This window comes from Oryzias latipes, chromosome 4 (assembly GCF_053564925.1).
Source record: "Oryzias latipes strain Hd-rR chromosome 4, Olatipes_Hd-rR_3.1".
Lineage (NCBI taxonomy): Eukaryota > Metazoa > Chordata > Actinopteri > Beloniformes > Adrianichthyidae > Oryzias > Oryzias latipes.
In genome coordinates, this window is record NC_136240.1 from 16,716,365 (window position 1) to 16,737,659 (window position 21,295).

Below are 21,295 nucleotides of genomic sequence, written 5' to 3' on the forward strand. Positions count from 1 at the left end.
GACGCAACCCTCTCTATTTATCCGGGCTTGGGACCGGCACAGAAGTAACTGGCTTGCAACCCCTGTGGCTAGATTGTCGGCATGAAATGCTAATTTATAAAAAACGCTCAAATGAAAACCCCAATTTTTTCACACATTTTAAACATTTCTAATGTTTCTTCACCATTCAATACTAAAATCAAAAAGCAACAGCAAACATTAGAAGCAGACAAAAATTTGTCCCAGATTTAATACATCCCCTGTTGGAGCTGGATCTGTGGTCTTTTTCATAAAAGTTTCACGACAATGTGCAAACAGTGTGAAGACGACTTTTTTCCACAGTAGCTCTTAACAGATGCACTTCACAGCATGCACTCTTGCAGCTCGAAATGAGAGGCTGGGTGTGGGGTAAGCAACAAGGGCATGACGCAACAAGAGGGCTGTGGAAATCTGTGTGTCCTGCGTGGTTTGTTTGGGAAGACTGTTTTTTGATTATGTTTTTACATTTAAGTCAAAACCACATGCCTCTCAGTGCTGAAAAAGCATCACAAAGACTTCTGGAAATGGAAGCGGAAACTCTGATCAGCACTAACGCCCTGATGATCTTTCTTTTCTTTTACACTGACATTAAAGAAACTTTAATTTTGTAAAAACAAATGTGTAAAAACAGCTTAAACAATGATTGCTAAAGTGTAAAACCTCTGTAGTTTGAGCCTTAAAAATGTAGCTTTATAACAAGTTTTCACCATTAAATCATTGCTCCTTCCTATTTATTTAATGTGATTATAAATTTTGCAGAATTTTGTTTTGGATTTTTTTTTCAGGGTTTTATGAATTTTATGAATTGCACCAAAAATACAAATTTCATAGAACTTTTCATTGAAGTGTAAGCAGAAAAAAAGAAATTACCGTATTTTGTGTTTGAGTCCCACTCCAATCATCTTTTGATCTACTGTAAACTGTTCCCAGTGGTCTTTTAATTATGATTATTCTGTTTTTAGGCTAAATATTTTAAATCTAATTATTTTTTTTTTAAACGGTCAAATTCTAAAACATAGTTTCTGCAGCAGGGTTCATCAGAAATTTGTCTGAATTGTGGGCGGGACTGTTTACGAGGAGTAAGCCTGGCTGGGTTCATTTCCCATCAGCCCTTTTTGGACATATATAAATTGTCTTTATATATATAAAGTATATATTTTTTTATATATAAAGCACCAAAAAGACCATTAATATCTGAAGGGGTCTTTAATCTGATCAACAGTGTTGCTGGATTTTCTTTATTGTGTGGAAAAATATTAAACTTCTTTAACGTTTGTTTTTTTCAATGCTTTTCACGAAATGACACCAAAAATACAAATTATATTTTTTTCATGAAGCCTAATATATAAAAAGAAAGCAAAGACTTAATGTTAAGGGAAAAAAAGGACTGGGTTCATTGTGGTGTCAAAGACATTAGCAACCTCATTTCTGTTGATGCTTTTCCTATTAAAAATGGGAGGGGAAAAAAAACACATTTTCTTTTTTAAAAAACACAATTTTTAAACAAGGAAGTACTAAATCTTAAAAACATTTATTTGCAGTCCAATACTACAAAGTTTGCTTGAATAAACACAAAATTGAACAGAATCTCCAACCTGAATATGTTCTTGCATTTAGGGTCGATCTCTAGGAAATTCTCCACATCGTCTTTTAGTTCTATGGCTGCTGTGGAAAGCAAGTCACACATGCAAACAGGATTCATGGTCACAGTCGAAATGTAATTAGTTTAATCCTGTTATCTGGAATTCCAAAAGCTCTGCTGCTTCTTCTTTCTGTCATGTTGCAGCCCAGCGTAGGTGTCTGTGTGTGCATGAATACAGCGTGTCTGTGTGAGAACTTAAGACCGCTGCATGGCTGTTTGGTTGTGTGGATCTGCTACTGACAGGGCTGTGTAAATTGCAGACTGTCTTTTGTTATGCTGATAATTTTCCGTTGAAGCAGAATCATTGGTAAAATGTTAGAATAAAACATTTTCTACTTTCTATTTAAGTCATCCCTGCTGCTCTAAATGATAAATCATCTCTCTGCCCTCACCTTCCAAACGGGAAGTACCCAGTGGCTCCAAAAAGCCGAAATCCCATAGACTTCTATTGCAAAAAAATGCCAACTGAATTGACTTCATTTTGTTGGAGCCGGAAGTAAACTTTGGGTGAGTTTACCTGGGTCATCTAGGGGTGAGGGTACACTCGCTCAGACTGGTTCTCTAAGTCAATGGGGGGAAGGGTTCAGATGATTTTAAGAAAAATGCCCTAATTACATGTGAAAACATGTATTCATATGTAACAAGGCAGGGATGATTGATAAAAGAATAAATACAACTACTAAACTTTATGGTCTTTTAATCGACATGGTTTTTAAAAAAAACAGTTGGGCTGATAAAAACAACAATTCATCCCAAGAACATTAAAAAACAAAAGTCATAAAATGAAAATCCGTGCAAAAACTCTTAAAAAATTGAAAGGCTCTCCCCTAAAACACATACACCAGTGTACAGATTAAAAAAAAAAAAAACTTAAGACAAATGTTCACCCAATGTCACCACAGTATTGTTGGGATTATGGTCTCCTCCCACTCCTCACCTGTTACCCATCTCCTCATCAGTCTTCAGCTTATAATGGACTCCTCACCCTCCAGCCCACATCAGTCAAACTGCTCTCAGAGTATTGACTAATGCAAAGCTCTAGGCCACGGCTAAGCCAAGCTCTCTGCCTATGCCATCCCTTCTGCAAACTAATCCACTGTTTTTCTGCCTCTTCAGGAATTAATAATAATAATAATAATAATAAATTTTATTTAGAATGCGCTTTACATTTTAGATAAAATCCCAAAGCGCTACAATGGAGGCAGAAATAAAAATGATTTACAATAAGAACAAGGTTAGACAAAAATAAAACAACAATGAAAGTACTAAAAAGCATTATTAAAAAGAAAAGTTTTTAAGCCTTTTTTGAATGTGCCAAGGCTTTGTGGGGCTCTGAGGGATTGTGGAAGATTGTTCCAGAGTCGAGGGGCAGCTTCCTGAAAGGCTCTGTCTCCCATAGTGGTTAGCCTGGTCCTTGGCTGATGAAGGCAGTGTGTGAATTGACACCAGCTTCATCTTCACCATTGTTTACGACTGCCAGCCATGATCAAGACTCCAAGCAAGGCTCCACAAGATTTCACATTCGTTGCAACCCCCACCAGACCAGCAGCTCTTCATTCCATCAGACATCCAAGCCACAAGGCTTCCAAGCCAGAACTCTCCACCACCAGTGGGACAAAATAAAGACTTTAACTCATTGACCATCTGTTTCTGTCCTGCTTCTGGGTCCAGCCTCATTCACCCTAACAAGTATATAGAGTTTGAACAGTCTAGCTTTGGGATAAACTACTTGAATACTCCAATCTCAGCCCCACATCCTGATAGGTCTTTTACAAAGAGACTTTTAGAAGATCAAAGAGCCCCATGCATAAATCAAGCTTAGGAAATCTGAAAACAATCCTTATTAATATTTTCTCTTTAGGATTTCCATATACAGCAACGGCGATTCATAAACATGTCCTCAACTCTTGATAACTAAGATCATCTGAAAATGTTTGTTTTTGTTTCATATTTAGTATATTTAAACATCAATTAAGTTGTGTTATGATTGAATATACTTTGTTAAAAAGCATTGGCATGAGGGGTAAAAGATCAAGACTTTTTTTGTGTGTATGTCTTGTGTTGGTAACTCTATTTTTTGTATTTCCCTTTGTCTGTTTCTCTAAGTGTATTTGCTACCCAACTCTACTTTGTCAGCTTTTCTTTTGTCATACATCTAACAGAAAGAACCCATTGAAAATGAGATGTGGCATCTCAAGGGGCTAATCCTGTCTTTTCTTATCAAAAGATTAAACAAATAAATACATATTTATATATACATATTTTTAACACATTCTCTATGCATTATTTTCCAGTAAAAGACAAGGCAACTTTTAAATCTAAACCAAAAAAAAACTTTTTATGCTGACAAGACCTTTTGTCAGAGTACCTGATTAATCGAATTAAGCACAAGATCAATAAAGTCAGTGAGTTAGTATGGTTACTGGGAAGATGGAGGGACAGCAAAAGTTGGAACAAAGCTCTAGACCCCCCCTCCAACTCCCTCCACCACACAGTGAACCATGTTCTGAAGCTGTAGCTTCTACAACAGATTTATAACCGGTGTACATTATATGCTGCTCCTCTCAAGGCAGCTGTACTATGAACCAGCCCACTGTGCCAGCTCCTGATTCAGCCTTTCTACACTGTGGAGCAGAGAGGAAATGTGAAAAGTAGTGGAACATTTCAGTTCACCTGTTTCATAATAAAGTTTCAACAACATAACTATGCATTTTTACACTCTCATAAAATCCTCATTATCAAAGTCTGTATTAGTGCTTCACTGCTTCTGTCTATCATCCTCTACACACACTCTTTGCTGTACAGCAAAACTGTTCTGGTGAAAACAGCCATCTTTGTGATTAATAGACTTTTCATAACAGCTAATGCTTTTATTTATATATTTTTCAAGATGTATGATGAGATTTTGTAGTGACAGGAATATAAAGTCTGTGTAAAATCTCTGCATTTCTTTTCCTAATTATCTAATTAAAGACTCACTTTACAAAATCAGTTTATTGACCATCCTGACACTAATCTTCTCCTTTTTCTCTGTTGTAGTAATTTAATTAGAAGTAACAACACTTACACTGATCGGCTACTTCATCACTTTAATGCAGTTCAGTATAGCTGCCCTGTTATAAAGTCTATTTCCAAAAGTCTTATTTTTATTTTGAATAAAAGTTGACAAAAAAGCCATTTTGAAATGGTTCAGGTCACACTCGGTGGAAGAGTTGCTGCTTTGTGCATACAGTGGTGCAAAAATAAATAAATAATTGGAAGTCACTGATTCTGCAAGTTAATCTACTTAAAGAGATGAGAGAGGTCCATAATGTTGCACATACTTCAACTGTGAGAGACAGAATATGAAGAAAGAATTTAGTAAATCATATCATATAATTTTTTAAAAATTTACATGTCCAACTGTGCAGAAAATAAGTAAAAAGCTCCTAAAAACAAGCAAGACTTGTTCTTTAAGCCTTTCTGCCATTCATTTGTTACCTGTATTAATGGCACCGGTCCACAACCTTTCACTGTCACACTTTAACCTCTCCACAAGCTGAGCACCACAATGCTGTAGCAGATTTGCAGAGATTTTATCATCCCTGCTTTGCTCCTCCCCTGCTATCCTTTGAAATGCCAACTCGTCTTCACATTTGGCAGCAGCGTATCGTCGCTGAGCACACACACAGCACAGGGCAGCACAGCAGAAATGCCATAATTACTGTACTCCCATTTTGCTGGTCAGCAAGCTGATTTCATTAAAGGACATGAGATGGTCAAGCTAGCACACAGGTGTCAAACTCCAGGCCGTTTTCCAACCAACCTGCCTTTCTAGCTTCTTGTAAGCACAACACATCGCATGCAGGTATGAAACAGCAGGTAATGCAGGGATTCTGAAAAACCAGCAGAACTCAACATCCAGAGTGAAACGCCTCTGAGAACACTTTAAATAAGTTAAATTATCTTTGCATGTATGTTCATGCAAAATATAGTTCTATTGATTTAACATATTTAAAACATTTAATTTTTCAGATTGAATTAAAAACGTCTGCATGGATTTGCGGCATGAAAAACAAATAAAAGAGGGACCTGGTATATGAAGCTCTACATAGTTTGTCAATCTACACATACAAATGTATGCATATTTGTATGCATACATACAAATGTGTAAGAAGAAATTATTATTTTTATAGTAATTTCTCATTTAACTCATGTGGATGCATTTCAGTTCCATTCTCTTCTGTAAACATATAAAATAAAGTGGTTGATGCAGTAAAGTTAACTTTTCATTATAGGAAATATAGATATATAGATAATATAGATATATATAGAATAAAGTGCTTCATTAAAAAGTGAGTCATTCTGGTTTTTAAAACGGTATTGAAATTCATAGAGCTTGAGTTTCATTTGTAAAGTATTTAAACAATCCAATGGAGGTATAGAAGTGAACGTTTTTGAATAGACTGTTGAACAAAATCTTGGAGTAGGAGGATGCCTGAGAAATGGAGAAGTGTTTTGTTGCCGATTTTTAAGGAGAAGGCAGATGTGCAGGGCTGTGGAAACCACAGAGGAATAAAGCTCATGAGTCACACAATGAAGTTATGGGAAAGAGCAGTGGAAGCCAGGCTGAGGTCAGAAGTGAGCACTTGTGAGCAACAGCATGGTTTCAATGAAAAAGAAAAGAGAACCCCTGATGCTATATTTCCTTTGAGGATGCATCTGGAGAAGAACAGAGAAGCTCAGAAGGAACTGCATCATGTCAATGTAGATTTAGAGAAAGTCTATGACAGGGTAGAGAGGAGCTGTGGTTTGTATGAGGAAGTTTGGAGTGACAGAGGTGTATGTTGGAATTGATCATGACATGCACGAGAGCTATAAGACAGTGATGAGATGTGCTGTAGGTGCGACAGAGAAGTTTAAGGTGGAAGAGGGGCCGCACACCAAGGATCAGCTTACAGCTTCCTGTTTGCTGTGGTGATGACTGACAGATGAGGCTAGACGAGGCAGGGGTGTTTGAATTGAGATTAATGAAGGTGGAGGACTTTAAGTGGACTTTAAGAGGAGGGTTTCTACATTAGCGTCAACAGCCAAAGGGGGGGGGGGGGGGGGGGGGGGGAGAAGGAACAGATGAATATAGAAGCAGATCGAGATGGTTTGGACACATTGAGAGGAGGGATAGGGATTGTGTTGGTAAAAAGATGCTAAAGAAGTTTCACGGATGTAATGAAAGAGGACATTGGGGTGGTTGATTTAACCCTTGTGCTATCCTAGGCACTTTAACATTGGGAGTTGGGTCATCTAGACCCTACAAGACAGTGCGCTGAACCTTTTTTCTTCAATGATTTGTGATCTTCACTGGTGTCCATGGATTACATGAAATCTTTCCACCTTTATCCACCTTTGTCATGGTAGGGATCAATGTAAGGGTGGGGTCATCTAAGATGGCACAAGGAAGAAAAAAAAAACAAAGATTTGCAAAGCCATAAAAAGGTGAAAACACATTTAACAATGTTGCTCACTTTTTAATTATAAAACTTTTAAGAAACAAATTGCAATAGAAAGTTGGTTTGGAAGTAGACTATTTGTGTGTGACAGTTGTTTATTTATTTTATTTTTTTGTATGGATACCCAAAAATCAAAAAGACATCGTGAGGATTAAAAATAGTAACAATTTAATAATCTGTTTTTTATTAATCTCATTTTCCACTTCTATTTTCATGACATTTCTATGTTTCTTTTGATTTTGAGAGCCTATTTTAAGTTTTAGAACATCAATGATGCCTTAAATATAACATTTTGTCATCTATTTTTTGTCGTGGATAACAAATACTATTTATTTTAAATTTACTGTAAATGCAGAAAGTCACCATACAGAGGCCGAATCCTAATTGTTTCCGCACCCCTCTGGCTCCTCCTTACTGCTCCACCTATAAGGGTATTTGAAGCTGTAGTGATGTCTGAAAGTGTTTTTTTAGGTACAAGCAGTGGCGATGTAGGGCTGACTTTCCCTCCGCCGGTAGGGTTATCCACGTCCCTTTTGTGGGTGGAGGAGAATTCCTTTTTACACGTTTTGTAAGTGTCTATTTTGTAGTGAATCTACAATTCCAAATTGAGTATCCTTGAAATTTCCCGGATGTCTCTGAGAAAAACCAGTGTGTATCGAAGCTCACTAGATTGGTAAATACAGACCACAATGCATTGCATTTTAAACAATTAATGCAAAAACAAAATGCATTTAAATGTATTTTTTTAATAAACCATCAAAGTTTTCCTGTTCAGAATTCAGTAGATTCATAAATAGTCGTCGCAAAATACTTTTATCAAGTATATTTTCAGTCAAATCGATGATGTCATATTCGCCGTTATAAAAAAACAGTATGGAATGGTGTTCGATTTGCTTATAGGCACTGGATAGTCCCACAATATATTGTTTTTTTAGTAGTTAGGGATTAGGGGGGGATTCAGAGCCATTGTCATAAAATTTGAAAGAATTCTTATTTCACTCTTGATGCCACAATCTATTTAAAGGAAATGTCAGTCACAGAAAAAAATGTATTTGATAGATGTTTGTACTTTTTGATCTTCACAGTATTTCCCCACAAATGTACAGTACAGACCAAAAGTTTGGACACACACATGGAAGTACATGTAAGTCACAGAATACCATGTCTTCTCCAGCCTGTGTTTTTGAAGGCATGAGTTTGTCGTTCTGATTCTGTCCGCAGGCGCTTGTGTGTTTTTGTCGAGTCACCGCAGATCGAGCAGCGAGCGGCAGAGCCACGTTGGCAGATAACAGCTTTTCTCTTCCAGAGGCCTCTGGCTGTGCCAACAGAACTTCCTCACTGTGGCCTCATCTTCACTCAGCGTGACTGAACTTCAGAGCTGCATTCACATCCACATGCCGCAGGGCACGCATGAGTGATCCTCACGAAACGTACTCCCAGGCCTCTAAAAGTACATGGTACCTGATCTTCTCAATAGCTATAGCTGTCAGTTTAGATTTCAAGAGGTTGTTCAGTGAAGAATAATAAGAAATGACAGCTTCTCAAGCACCAATAGAAACTTGTACTAAAACAACAGATAGCTAACCTGTCTGTAACATGGAAACACAAGTTTGGGTTAGTGGGATCATCATTGAAATACTGAGATTAAATATGTTAGTAAAAATTCACTTATTGCCTCAGTGGAGTAGTTTGAACATAAATAATGGACCTAAATTTTACATTTTAGAAGAAACATCAATTACAACCTGCCTAATTGAGGCTGATGGAGATGTTTTTAACTTAGACTCCCACTCCAATCATCTTTTGATCGATTTTTTAACCCTTGTGCTATCTTAGATGACCCCACCCTTGCATTGATGTGTTCTCCCTACCATGACAAAGGTGGATAAAGGTGGAAAGATTTCATGTAATCCATGGACACCAGTGAAGATCACAAATCATTGAAGAAAAAAGGTTCAGCGCACTGTCTTGTGGGGTCTAGATGACCCAACTCCCAATGTCAAAGTGCCTAGGATAGCACAACGGTTAAAGCGTTCCCACCGGTCTTGCAATTATCATTATTCTGTTTTTAGCCCTCCCCCCCCAAAAAAACTTGATAAAACAGAGTAGTTAGGATGTGAAAAATCATAAAATACTCAACAACACATATTTAGTTGATTTTTGATGATGGAACCGCGATATAGCCGATAGATGTTTTGGAACCGTCCCACCCCTTAAACTCTCTCTACCACTCATTCTTAGAGCATTAAATTATCAGTCTGACCAATCAGACAAGGTTAAAGCCCTTACTCCCTGGTGCAGACATGGCTCAAGGTTTCTCAAAATTGAAAAGAATGTATTCAGTCAAAAAACCTTATTTTTTAAAGTTAAACTTTTTATTTAGACCAAAGAAAAACTTGAATGAATGAACAGGAATATAATGTTGGTCGTTTTTGTGTAAAATTTATCAAGTATGTTCTCATTATATAATTGTTCAAATTGGCATTAACAAAAAAAACATTTCAAAAAAATAAATCGCTATTTAGAAAAAATATATTATTGTTTTTATTTGTTTTGTTTTTGCTTTTTTAGTATGAGGTTGCATGAAATGGCATTATAATAAACTGGAGAAAACACAAACCTGGGTAAACATTTAACTAATTTAGTTGAAAAATGTTATTGACAACTATCACAACTTTTAGGAAAACAAGCTGGAACTTCAAGCATTTTGTGCCTCAGTGTAAAATCAAATGCATGTGAGATTACAGAGACTGTTTATCAAAACAGACTACAGAGTTTCTCCTTTTTTTCCATTTTTGATTGTTGGTGTGATTTTTGTCAAGGAAAAAGTGCACCTCGGCTCAAAAAAGGTTAAAAAAACACTAAATTAGGATAGAGTTTCTGCAAAGCAACAAAAATTTATTCAAAACTCACCCTTGAGATGGGGAAAGGACTTTTGGGGTGAAGTATGCCTACCCTTACTTCCCATCCATCTATCTGTTTACATGATGGATGATGGGAAATGGAGAGAATTAGCTTGCAGCCCCTCAGAACCCCAGCCTAACATTGGCAGTGCAAAAAAAAAGGCGACCAACATCAGAGCTATTTAGCTGTACAGCTTTGAGGCGGTTCCCAGTTCAGATGATGAAAACAAAGACCTACATGGATCCATTTGTGTACAAGTGGATGCATTAGAATGGAAGAGAGCAGGGGGATTGCAGCTCGTACGTCACTTCTACAAGTTTTTTCCAACTCGATTTATTCATCTGCTCCTGATTTACCAAGAGTTGAATAAAGAAATACTCAGAAATACAATTTTAAGCTTAATTTTCTTTAAATATCTGCTCTATAAGCAAAATGCCACAAAAACACACAGCTTAAATAGTGGGTCTTTAAGCGATGTTGTATCTGAACACAGAGTCCCCTGTAATGCCAGACATTTGGCTGAAAGTATTTTCAAAACATTATTATGAAACATTTGCCCTAAACATTTTCCTACAGAATTTTGCAATATTTGTATTTAATTATTGATTTGTTTTCTCAAAATGAGGTAAATAGTTCAAATATGTTTGCCCATCTATTATTTGTATTTGATCAAATTTTAGAAAAGATGAAAACGTGATTTTAAAATTCCAGCAACACTTTAATATTTAACTAGCAGGCAAGCAAAGTATACCAAATGCTCTGGCACATTTGCTTGACTATCAGTTATAAAAACATAGAAAACGTACATTATTGTACCCAGAACTTGTGCATGTAAATTAAAACAGATTCACAGTGATAAAGGTTAGAAATGACTCCATTTATTGTTAAACAGGTACAGAGAAATGGAGATATAGGAGGCAATGAACCATGGTTTTAGTTCTTTTTGTTGTTTTGCTATTTTTATATTTATTTCTTTGAGTACATAATGTTGTCCCACTGATCAATGTGTTTTTCTTCTCACATCTGGTTTCTGTTTGCAATCAACACAGCTGTTTCCCATTAGCTGGTTATCAGTATTGACAGAAGGCCATGGTTTCAGTCTCTCTTGCCAGATCTTCTTGTCATTTTTTGCATAGATGGATGAACTGACAGGCCCACTACGGGGCAGGTTAGTTTTTGCAGTTCTGTCACATAATTCCATGAATAATGAGTCATTTTCTCCCTTTTACGTCTGTCATATTTAGGTTTAATTCTTTTCTTTTAGGGTATTCTTTAGCATCCCACAAATGGTGTTAGCGTCCCGACATGTCTGCCAGTTTTTCTATCTTCAGCCATTAATATTAAGGTAGCAAAACACCTTCACATTTATATGCAGTCTTTAGGAACCCATTGGTGGTGAAGTGGCAGACGCTAATGCACAAATACTGGGGGTCTGACAATTCGTTTGAACAACAATTCAATTCATACCATAATTTGTAGTTGACGATACAATTCATCGTCGATATTCACTGTCACTGACTTAAAACTTATCCAGGACGTCTTTAGCTAAAAATTCTAAACATGTCAGCGTGGTCTGAGTCTTTAGCAGGAAAGACAATTTAAGAGATTTGAAAGACAAGTCCTGCTCCTGCCATATTTTACTGAAGGATTTAAACAAGTGATTTATTTCAAACTTCTCTGATTTTCCAAAAACTGAAGTATTACCACACGTTGGACTGTAATGACGGCTGAATAATTTTAGCTCAGCATTTTCTTTTCGACCATCCACCATCACATGTGGGTTGTCTATTGTGCTGGTGCTTGGCCCTGTCATCACATTTAGGCAGAGGACATCAAGTTTCATTTACCACAGGGGGTGTCAAACTCCAGGCCTCGAGGGCCGGCCTCCTGCTGCTTTCCCAGAAATTCCACCTGATCTGCTGCTGCTGCTGAATACATGGATCAGGTGTGTTTGGCCAATAAGGAGCTTCATTGGCATAAGTAGGAAAACTTGTAAGACACCAGTCCTCGAGGTCTGGATTTTGACACTCCTGGTTTAACGTTTATATATTGGCATAAATAAGCCCACTGTGCCTCAAACCGATAATATTTTATAAACAACTTGGGTTTTTCCATCTACCCACCCTCACTAGGGACTTTAACAAATCACCACTGACATGTATCAAATAAAAATATAAAACAAAAAACTTTGGAAAATTTTAATAAAATCCAGCTTTCTCGCCTGCTTTAAAGTGTTTTTTTTAATGATAACTCTGTTTTTTGTAGAAATATATAATTTCTTCAAATGGGTTTAAACAATTCATTTACTAAAGTCAAATCAGGCCAAACAAAACTTTTTATTTTTATTTTATTTTAATGTAACAAATCATTTTACCAAATCATTTTGACCAAATGCCCACCTTTTTCCAGTTAAAATAAAAAAATTGTGGAAAAAAAACCCTTTTCCACAATAAATATATTAACGTTTACAATAAAAATGTTAGATAAACATATTTTCCATTATTTGTTAGGTTGAATCGAGAGTTGATTCAACTTGTGAGCTCATGAATGTGAATGTAGCGGTTTCACAGTGACAATCAGCCCTATGTTGACTTTAATTAAAAATGAAATAATATGCCTAATTAGAATCAATCCCATTCCAAGAGATGAAACAGCCACAAAAAAAATTTCCCTCTCTCAAGTCTAACCAAGAAGCATGAAAAGGACATTACAATTACTGTAAATCTTTTCCAAGATAATAATCCTGGATCCTCAGGCAGAGAAACACTGCAGTACATTATTATTTGCCTGTAAGCTGGGAGTCTAAACATTATGAAGATGACTTAGAGAAGAAAGGGGTTTCCTCTTATTGGTCCAGCAGTCAAAAGAAGCTTTCACTACTGGATGCTAATGCCAGAAAGCTGCTATCAGAGGAGATTCAAGTCTTTCTTTGAGTTTTTAGTCCTCCAAAGACAGGGTGAAGCTAATATCCTGACCTGCTGCTGCTTCACTGCCCTCTGAATACAGCTCACTGCCAGTGTGTCACTACAGTGCACTTAACTCGCAACTCTATGGCAAGAATTACCAATCCCACTGCCACACAAAAAACGTCATGAATAATTTACCCATCAACCCTGAAACACTGAAACACTTTCTCCTCCTGGTTAGTTTGAGACACCACACACACACACACACCCACACACACATGCACATGAACCAGAAGCACACACGCCAGTGCTCGGCTGAAAAAACACTCTTCTCTACATGTTGTTCCAGAGGTTACATTGAGACGAGTTCCAGCAGAGGTAAGGCTGCATGCAAAGGCAGGTTAGGCACAGCACTCTGCCTCCTGCAAGCATTAGAGCTCAAATCTACGACTCAGTCCAACTCTTCAAAAACTGCACTCACAGCCGAACACTCAGAGGTTCGTTTTGTGTGGAGATGATGGAAGATGGTGATTCTTGGACTTTTTCATAGAAACAGCTCTATTTTTCCATTTCATTTAATAAAGTATTCCACGTTTGACATGAATTCCTAAAAATGTCAAAGAAAATGTTTCTGATGAGAACAAAAAAAATGTTAGACATTGGCAGTTATCAAAGTTGCTTAAAGTCCCAATCCGATCATCTTTTGATCTATTTTTAATGGTGTCCCCACAGATCTTTTAATTACAATTAAAAGACCTCTGCATTTTTCATCTACTCCTGATTCACAGCAATTTGAATAAAAAAATACATAGAAATGGAAATTTGGGTTCTCTCTATATATGTCTCCCCTCATGAGAAAAATCTCTAAAGAACATGTTAAAAAACACCAAAAACAAAGTTTTTATCAGGCTCCAGGCTGTGGAGATGTGTTAAAAGTCAAAAGGCGGAGCAAAAATCTTTTTTGTCAGTTAACTGAGACTGAAACTATATTCTCTTCTGTCTGGAGGATCAGTCAGAGAATCACTGAAGGACATACTAACCCAATGAAGCTGCCAGTGAGATAGATCATATCTGTTGCTGCTGTGTTAGCTGTGGTGGCCCTGACTGCAGACTCCTTTGGGAAATCAACTCACTTCCTGTTGTATCTTGGTCAAGAAGGGAGGGGAGTGGGTCAGAGAGAGAATGGACAGGAAATCAGACAGAGGCTGCTCCATCCATGGTTATTTAGTATGGCTTTGTATTCTGTCTCTGTGTATGAAATGGGTCACATCATCACAGCACCTGCTGCTGCGTGTTAATGTGGGCGATCGCATTTCTGTGTCCCGCTAGAAACAACATACACAAAAAAGGACAATCACACAAGTAAGTTGCTTAACATCTTTGTCCACGGGGACAGAAAAAAACAAAACATTGGTTCTTGTTACAGCAGAAGTGGAGGTCAGCAAAAGCTACTATTTTTTCCGTCTGCTCCTGATTCACAACAATTTGAATAAAAAACACTTAAAAACACAATTTTAATCTTAACCCGTAAGAACCCATGGTGGCCTTAGTGTGACAGAAAATATCAGAAATGTGTTTAGTGGTCCACTTGGTTTGTGGTGTATTCTTTATTATTTAATTTTTCAGAAAAAAATTGGTCTGGGTTCTCATGGGTTAATTTGCTTATATATGTCATCCATCATGAGAAAACTGCTACAAGAACTTGTTAAAAACATCAAAACCACAATTTCCATTTGAGTGGGTTAAAAAATGGTCAAAACTAAATCTGTGTTGCTGTTTCTCCTAAAACAGGCACTAAAGTCATTGTTTTCTGCTCAGAATCAGATGTTTAGTCAGTCACACCATAAACAATACAGTTGTAGGCAGCTCCCAAAGGAAAACAATGTCCTATTCAAAAAAAACCTCCAATAATCTACTACTTCCTGGCCTCTTCTACTTTTTAAGTTGGGCTAAAATCCCTTTTTAAAAATTACATTTATTTACATATACCCTAAAATAATAAAACTGCCTTTGCATCAGTCAGATCTTTATACCAAAAACAAATAAAATCCCACATAAAATGCAGAATGGATCACTTCTAAAGCAGACTGTTGTTGCGTCAGACATTAAATAACTCTGATGCTGTCTTCTTAGGTCTGTTGCTGTCTTTTAAACCGTACATGCAACAAATCTATTGGGGGGGGGGGGGGAGTCGCGGCAAAAATAAACTAAAAAAATCTTTCAAATTAACTTAACATCTTATTATTTGTAAACATCGATGGTAACGTTTAAAGATGTCAAAAATACAACAGCAGACTAATCTTGTATACTGTTGTTGAATAAGATTATAAAACATTCATTTTTAAAATGTTATAACACCACACGTACCTGATTTCCTTACATAGTCGGGTAGTTCAGCCTGTTTTCTTGTAGACCATGCAAAGCCACCAGCATCTTTATAGCAGAGAGAGGACAGCAGAGAAACGCTGCACATGGGACTGCGACTGAGCTCTCTCAAGGATGATCCGGAGCTGGTGCGCACGGAGCGACTTAAGAAAAACAACCAAAATAAAAAAAAAAACGCCCCGAAGCTTGTAGGATCCCCGTACACGAGGTCAGACAAGCAGCAGCGAAAAGAAGCGGGGCCAGAAGGAAACACGGTCACTGTGCAGCACGCAAACGAGCTGCGGGACCAGGAGAACGCTGCGCTGCACGAGCGGCGAGCGTCTTTTTACGCACAAAGAAACATGTTTCACCTTCACGCACAGCGCTAATCTCCCCAGGAATCCAACAGGACAAAACGACGAGCAGGTGGATTTGAAATCACTTCAAGAGGACACATCCAACAAGTGAGGGTGAGGCGAAATGACAGAGTCACTGATGGGAGGAGGCGGTGGGAGGAGGAGAAGAGCCGCCCCGCATCAGCATCAACGTCCCCGCAGGAGGAGAATGGACACGGAACAGAGGACAACAGCGCAAACAAGGGAAGGAAAAGTCCCAAATTGTTTAACCTATACTGGATTACATGGAATTTATCTTTTTTTTTAATCTTTAAACTCAAAATATTTAAAACTGAAGTAATAAATGGGATTAATACACAGAAAATGTCAAATTAATAGGATCCGACTCCAATGCTGAATTTTGGGAAAACATTATTCAGAGGGTTGGTTCAGCATGTTCAAGCAGGCTGGCCAATGTTGTTGCCTGCCTGACACAAAGTAAAATAATGCAACATAAAGCTACCACTCACAGAGCTGGAAGCTAGTAATTGATTTGCCCTCAATCACTGCTCCCTTAATCTACTCACTGTGGCAAGCAAGTCTAGTAAATATCAATAGAGAGGGAAGGCCTGGCACACTAAACAGGGCTCTGCTGCCTTATTATGCCGGATGCTCGTGAATTAATGAAACTCAGAACTAGCTGAGGACATAGGAGGACTTGGGGCAGAAGATTCTGTTTAGCATCTATGTTCTGTCTCATCTGGGTTTAACCTTCAAACACTCCCTACCTTCAACAAAAGCACTCAAAAAGCCCCAAGACTGATGCTGGCAAAGGGGCCCGTAATGCCATCTCTGGCAGCAAGATTATTGTTGCAACCGCTGAAATGTTCTGTGAAACATTAGTCATGTTCGTCAGCAGTTACTGAGCCAGGATACAATGAAAAACAAAAACAGAAGATAAGCGTGAGGTTAAGGCTGCATAATCCTGCACTCAATCTGTATCTCAGAGAGCCGCTATCACTTCCACAGAGCAATGTCACCCATAGCTGCCCAAACAGACTGAGATTGGCTGGATGAAATGAAACTGTTGCAAACATTAAATCATGAAATCCTTTCTGGGGGAATAAAAACAAATGAGCAACAGCTTTGCATTATTAAGCTTCAACTGAATGATCTAATAGTTTGCTTTGCAAAAGTTGCTTTCAGTATAAGGTTTTTATTACTTAGTCTTTTCCAGCAGGGATGAATCTGATTATTTTTGTATTATGTAATGTTGAAAATTAGGTAGATGAAGGACTCAAAATGCAGAAGACTAAGTTTGGCTGGACAAACGTTAACACTTAATAACTAAACTTGACATGACAAAACCCATGAACAAAGGAAGCAACAAAAAGTGACAAAACAGACAACCTGACTAAGAAATAGATGAAAAACTGACACTTAGACAGCTGTGGATGATTAGGAACCTGCTGTGACTGACAGATTTCTTAATAAAAAGTTGCATAATTGAAGTTTATTTTATTAAGTTGTACTTGAGCATAAGTAGAGCAATGTACTTTTGTAAGGGGAGTGCCAAATCAAAGTAGAACATGACTGAAAACCAAGAAAGATCCCTGTAAAAAGCAAACTAATCTCACAGGTTTTAACAAACCATTTAGCAGCCAGTCAAAGAGCAAAAAGAGTTATGTCCATTAAAAATGTTCTAAAATGCTGGTAAAATTCAGTTTGCTAGGATTAAAAAAATTGCCAGGCAGCCAGAGTCATGCAACTTTAGCAGCAAACTGCAGTAGTACATAATAGAGAGGGTTAACCTCCTTTACCGTACTCCTCTCAAGAATTGAGCTAATATTTGAGCTAACTCTCTACATACAGGGTGTGGTAATGTAACCAAAAATGGGATGTCCAATGTAATGGGGTTAAGCATCAAATTGAATTCCCTGGAAGTTACCGTATTTAATCTCCACTAAAACATACGGCAGGGAACTCTCCGTTTTGAACCTTCAACCCCCAATTTCAAGAAAAAATAATCCAAGTTTCCCCATCCAGTCTATGTATGTAATGGAAACATATTGTTTGATGAAGTCATGAGCCTGGCAGGCAAACATTTTTACCCAGATGAAGAGCAACAGAGCATTCATTTGAGAATGCGTTTGACTCACCTGACTCTGGCGGCGATGCTGACATTGGACCTGAGCCTCAGATTGCTGGAACAGTCAGCAGTGACCTTCCCTCTCTACATCCTGAAGCGTTCTCACTATTACAGTAGAACAAACTGAAACCCTCAGAAGCGTGCCACTTTAAAACTCTGTGGCTTTTCCTCATAATTTACATGAATCCAGAACGCAGGATAACCCATGCTTATGTAGGATCATTTATCACAATGAAATAACTAACAGATGACAACAAAATTACCTGCTGTTTGATTAGTCAGCCAGACAAGAAATCCATTTAATTAATTAGCTGAAGCCAGAGGTTAGAGGATGGTTTTTAAACAGGGGAGGGGCACAGAGATGCTTTTTTTTCCTCCTGTCAGAACCAATTTATCATAATGAAGGAAAGGGGAACAGTCAGTTCCATCTTGGGTTTGCGTTCACTGTTTTTTTGGGGAAAGAAAGTTTAAAAAGGAAACAGTAGGGCAGCAGTGACCATATAACACAATACACACAACCTGAAAGTGTAATGACACTGTTTGCATATATGTGCTCAGAGGTGGTTGCTTATTAGCCATTGCTTCTTGATGCTTTTGTGTGACGCTGCAGCCTCTCAGCCCCAAGACATTCAAGCAGCAGAACTGAGTTCCTAAGTAAAAGGTTTTCAGTCGCGTGTTATAAGAGTCTGACAGTTATTCCGGACCTTTTGCACTCCAGGGATTTATTTACAAATCACACGGGGCACTTAAATGACTGTGTTTAGGAAATGAATGTGCAAAATAACACACAAGCACTTAGAGGTGAAAACCTGTATGTTTGCATGGCCTGCAGCTGTTTTCATTTTTGTTGTGTTGGAATTTTCAGGTTCGGTCATGTGGTTTAAATCTGCAGCTTAAAGCTAAAAAAAAAAAGAAAAAAAATTGGAGTCAAATAATCTTTAGGACCAACTCCTTCTTAACTTGTTAACTTTATTGAGACTGACAGTTTATGCAGGTTTATGGATGATAAAGAAGCCAGGACCAATCTTTGGCCATGCCCAGGAACACTGATGGAGAAAAGTAAGAAAAAAGGTCTGGTGGTTTTGTTAGAGAAGAAATCAGATGAGTTATAATTTTGGTTTGAGAAATTTTCATTCATTCATTTTCTAAACCCGTTTTTGTCCATTTTAGGGTCACGGGGCAGCCGGAGCCTATCCCGGACAATTGTAGGTGAAAGGAAGGGGACATCCTGGACAGGTCGCCAGTCTGTCGCAGGGCTACAATCACACACATTTACATTCACACCAACAATTTAGAGTAACCAATTAACCTATAAAGCACGTTTTTGGATGGTAGGTGGAAGCCGGAGTCCCAGGAAAAAACCCACGCAGGCATGAGGAGAACATGCAAACTCCACACAGGAAGGTCCCCCACTGATGTTTTGTTTTAGGTCCCCCAGTTGGGACTTTGAGGTATTTTAGTTCTCTAAATGTCTCTTAACTTTTACTGCAGCTTGATTAAAGATTTTAGTGCTCACAATTTCTATCTATTGTCTCTCTGTAATTTATTATTTTCCATCATGTTTCCTGCAATCCTTTAAAAATAAGGGAACAAAGGGAAGCAAATCCGTTCTTGTTCTTGACGCAGAATTGTTTTTTCTGGTTTACTCCCAAAATTGATCTATTAGTTTTTGTAGAACCACAATTCTGATGAATGAGTTTTCATTCAGTACAGAGTTAAGGAGTAACATCTACCTTATTCTTAAGGGCCCTCCTTATGTTCTTCCTTGGTCATAAGGAACCCAGCTTTGTCTCACATAAGCTAGAGGATTTTGCAACTTTTCTTTTAAAATGCAAATTTCTTGAACACTTTGGACCATTCAAATGGAAAATAAATAAAGTTCATTTTTTGCATTAGGTTGATAAAAAGTAAAAAAACAGGTAACGTACAAACAGTCAATCAAAAAACAGGATTGGGTGAAAAAAAAGATGTGGAAAAGAAAAGGAAGAGAAAAAACAAAGGTGGAAAAACTAAAGACTGGCCATGTGACCAAAACACATCATGACTAAGCATCACACCTCTGGCTGTGGCTGTGGGGTGAAACTATCCATCAGCTGGAGCTCTGTTTCTCTGAACACTTGATCCCACAAAAGAGAAAGCACGTCAGAACATCTCTGATGCATATTTACACAAATAAACAATAATTAAACACAGAACATTATAAAAGACTTTGAAGGAGGCAAAGTTAGAGGAAATGTGTAATATGGAGGATTTTCTGTGAACATTTTCTTAAAAAAAAAAACACAGCCAGAAATGTTGGACGTCACAACTCTAGAAATTGATCATACATGGCATTACTTTGCATGGAATATCCATTTTCATGACTAATAAATGTTTTATGACCTTAAACATTATATTTATTAATATATGTACCGTGTTGCTTTCTTCTCTATCTTAAATATATTTTCCCCTTTTAATTATGAACATGTTTTTTAGCCGTTTAAAACTCAAACAATGTCACTAAAGTTGAATAAAAATCCATCTAATCTCCTCCTTACCACTTAACCCGACATTGTAATTTACTACAGCTTATTTACTCTTAATTCAAATGTCCATTAAATTTGGATTTCTATTCTTTTGTGTGAAATTAATCTCTTTCTCCTTCTGTGTTTTTCATTGCCCCCAAAAATTGTAAAATCGTCATGCATACATTTTCCCAAGCCAAGCAACTGGTGAGGCTTTACATCTAATATTTACATCCAAGCTGGAAAACCATTTAGAGCAGAAATCAGTTTTATCAATTTGCAGTTTTAAGTCTTTTAATAAACTGATAACTTGCTCACAGTGTTTTTTTTTTTTTAGATGACTGCTGGGACAGGTTCCATCACGGTGCATGAGGTTGGAGAGAATGAGGGAATATTAGACAGTATATAAAGTCTAGCTTTATCGTAGTTAGAGGTATGTTTAAAAGTTACTTTTGACTCACTAAATTAGCCTCATTTTGCACTTGTTAATCTTTCTGCATTAAACTGTTTTTTGGTGTAAATGGGAACCCTAACATTAGACTTTTCGGTGGTAAATTCTTAAGTAAACTCTGAGTACTGCTGCCAAGAGTTCGAGCTCTGCAGCTGTTTAATGCCGTGAACCGCACGTTTGTTCCAAATGTCTATATGAAGGGATTTAGGCCTGTTCATGGCAGATATGCCATATAGCTGACTGTCTTTTGTTGGCTAAATCCTGTGTATTGTACCAGCGGGACAGCCTCGAATGAGCAAAGAGGGTCTTAACTGCAGGACAGAGACCTGCAGACTTAATAAAGGACAAACACTCCCTGCAGAAACGTCGACATACAATGTTTGCATTTTTCTATTTGCAAATTTTAAGTAATTTAGAACATAAAATTAAAGCAAAACAAGTGAAATTGTAAAACGTGAAAATAAAACATTTTTCTAAAATCTAGAATATCTTTTGATATAAGGAAAGGTCGCGAAAAAGAGGAAGAAGACCGGACA

General features: G+C 37.5%; 1 protein-coding gene across 3 annotated transcripts in view; it reads right to left on the reverse strand.

Moving 5' to 3' along the window:
* Nucleotides 1-15,894, reverse strand: part of fam163ab (family with sequence similarity 163 member Ab) — a 28,592-nt gene extending 12,698 nt beyond the window's left edge. Inside the window, exons 1-2 of one of the 3 annotated variants that reach the window (XM_078946613.1) lie at nt 15,324-15,894; nt 13,997-14,101 (exon numbers count right to left, since the gene is read on the reverse strand). The gene's annotated coding sequence lies outside the window, so the exon portion shown is untranslated. The remainder of the gene's footprint in view (nt 1-13,996; nt 14,102-15,323) is intronic. The other 2 variants (XM_078946614.1, XM_078946612.1) reach the window with 2 other exon arrangements.
* Nucleotides 15,895-21,295: the final 5,401 nt, after the last annotated feature.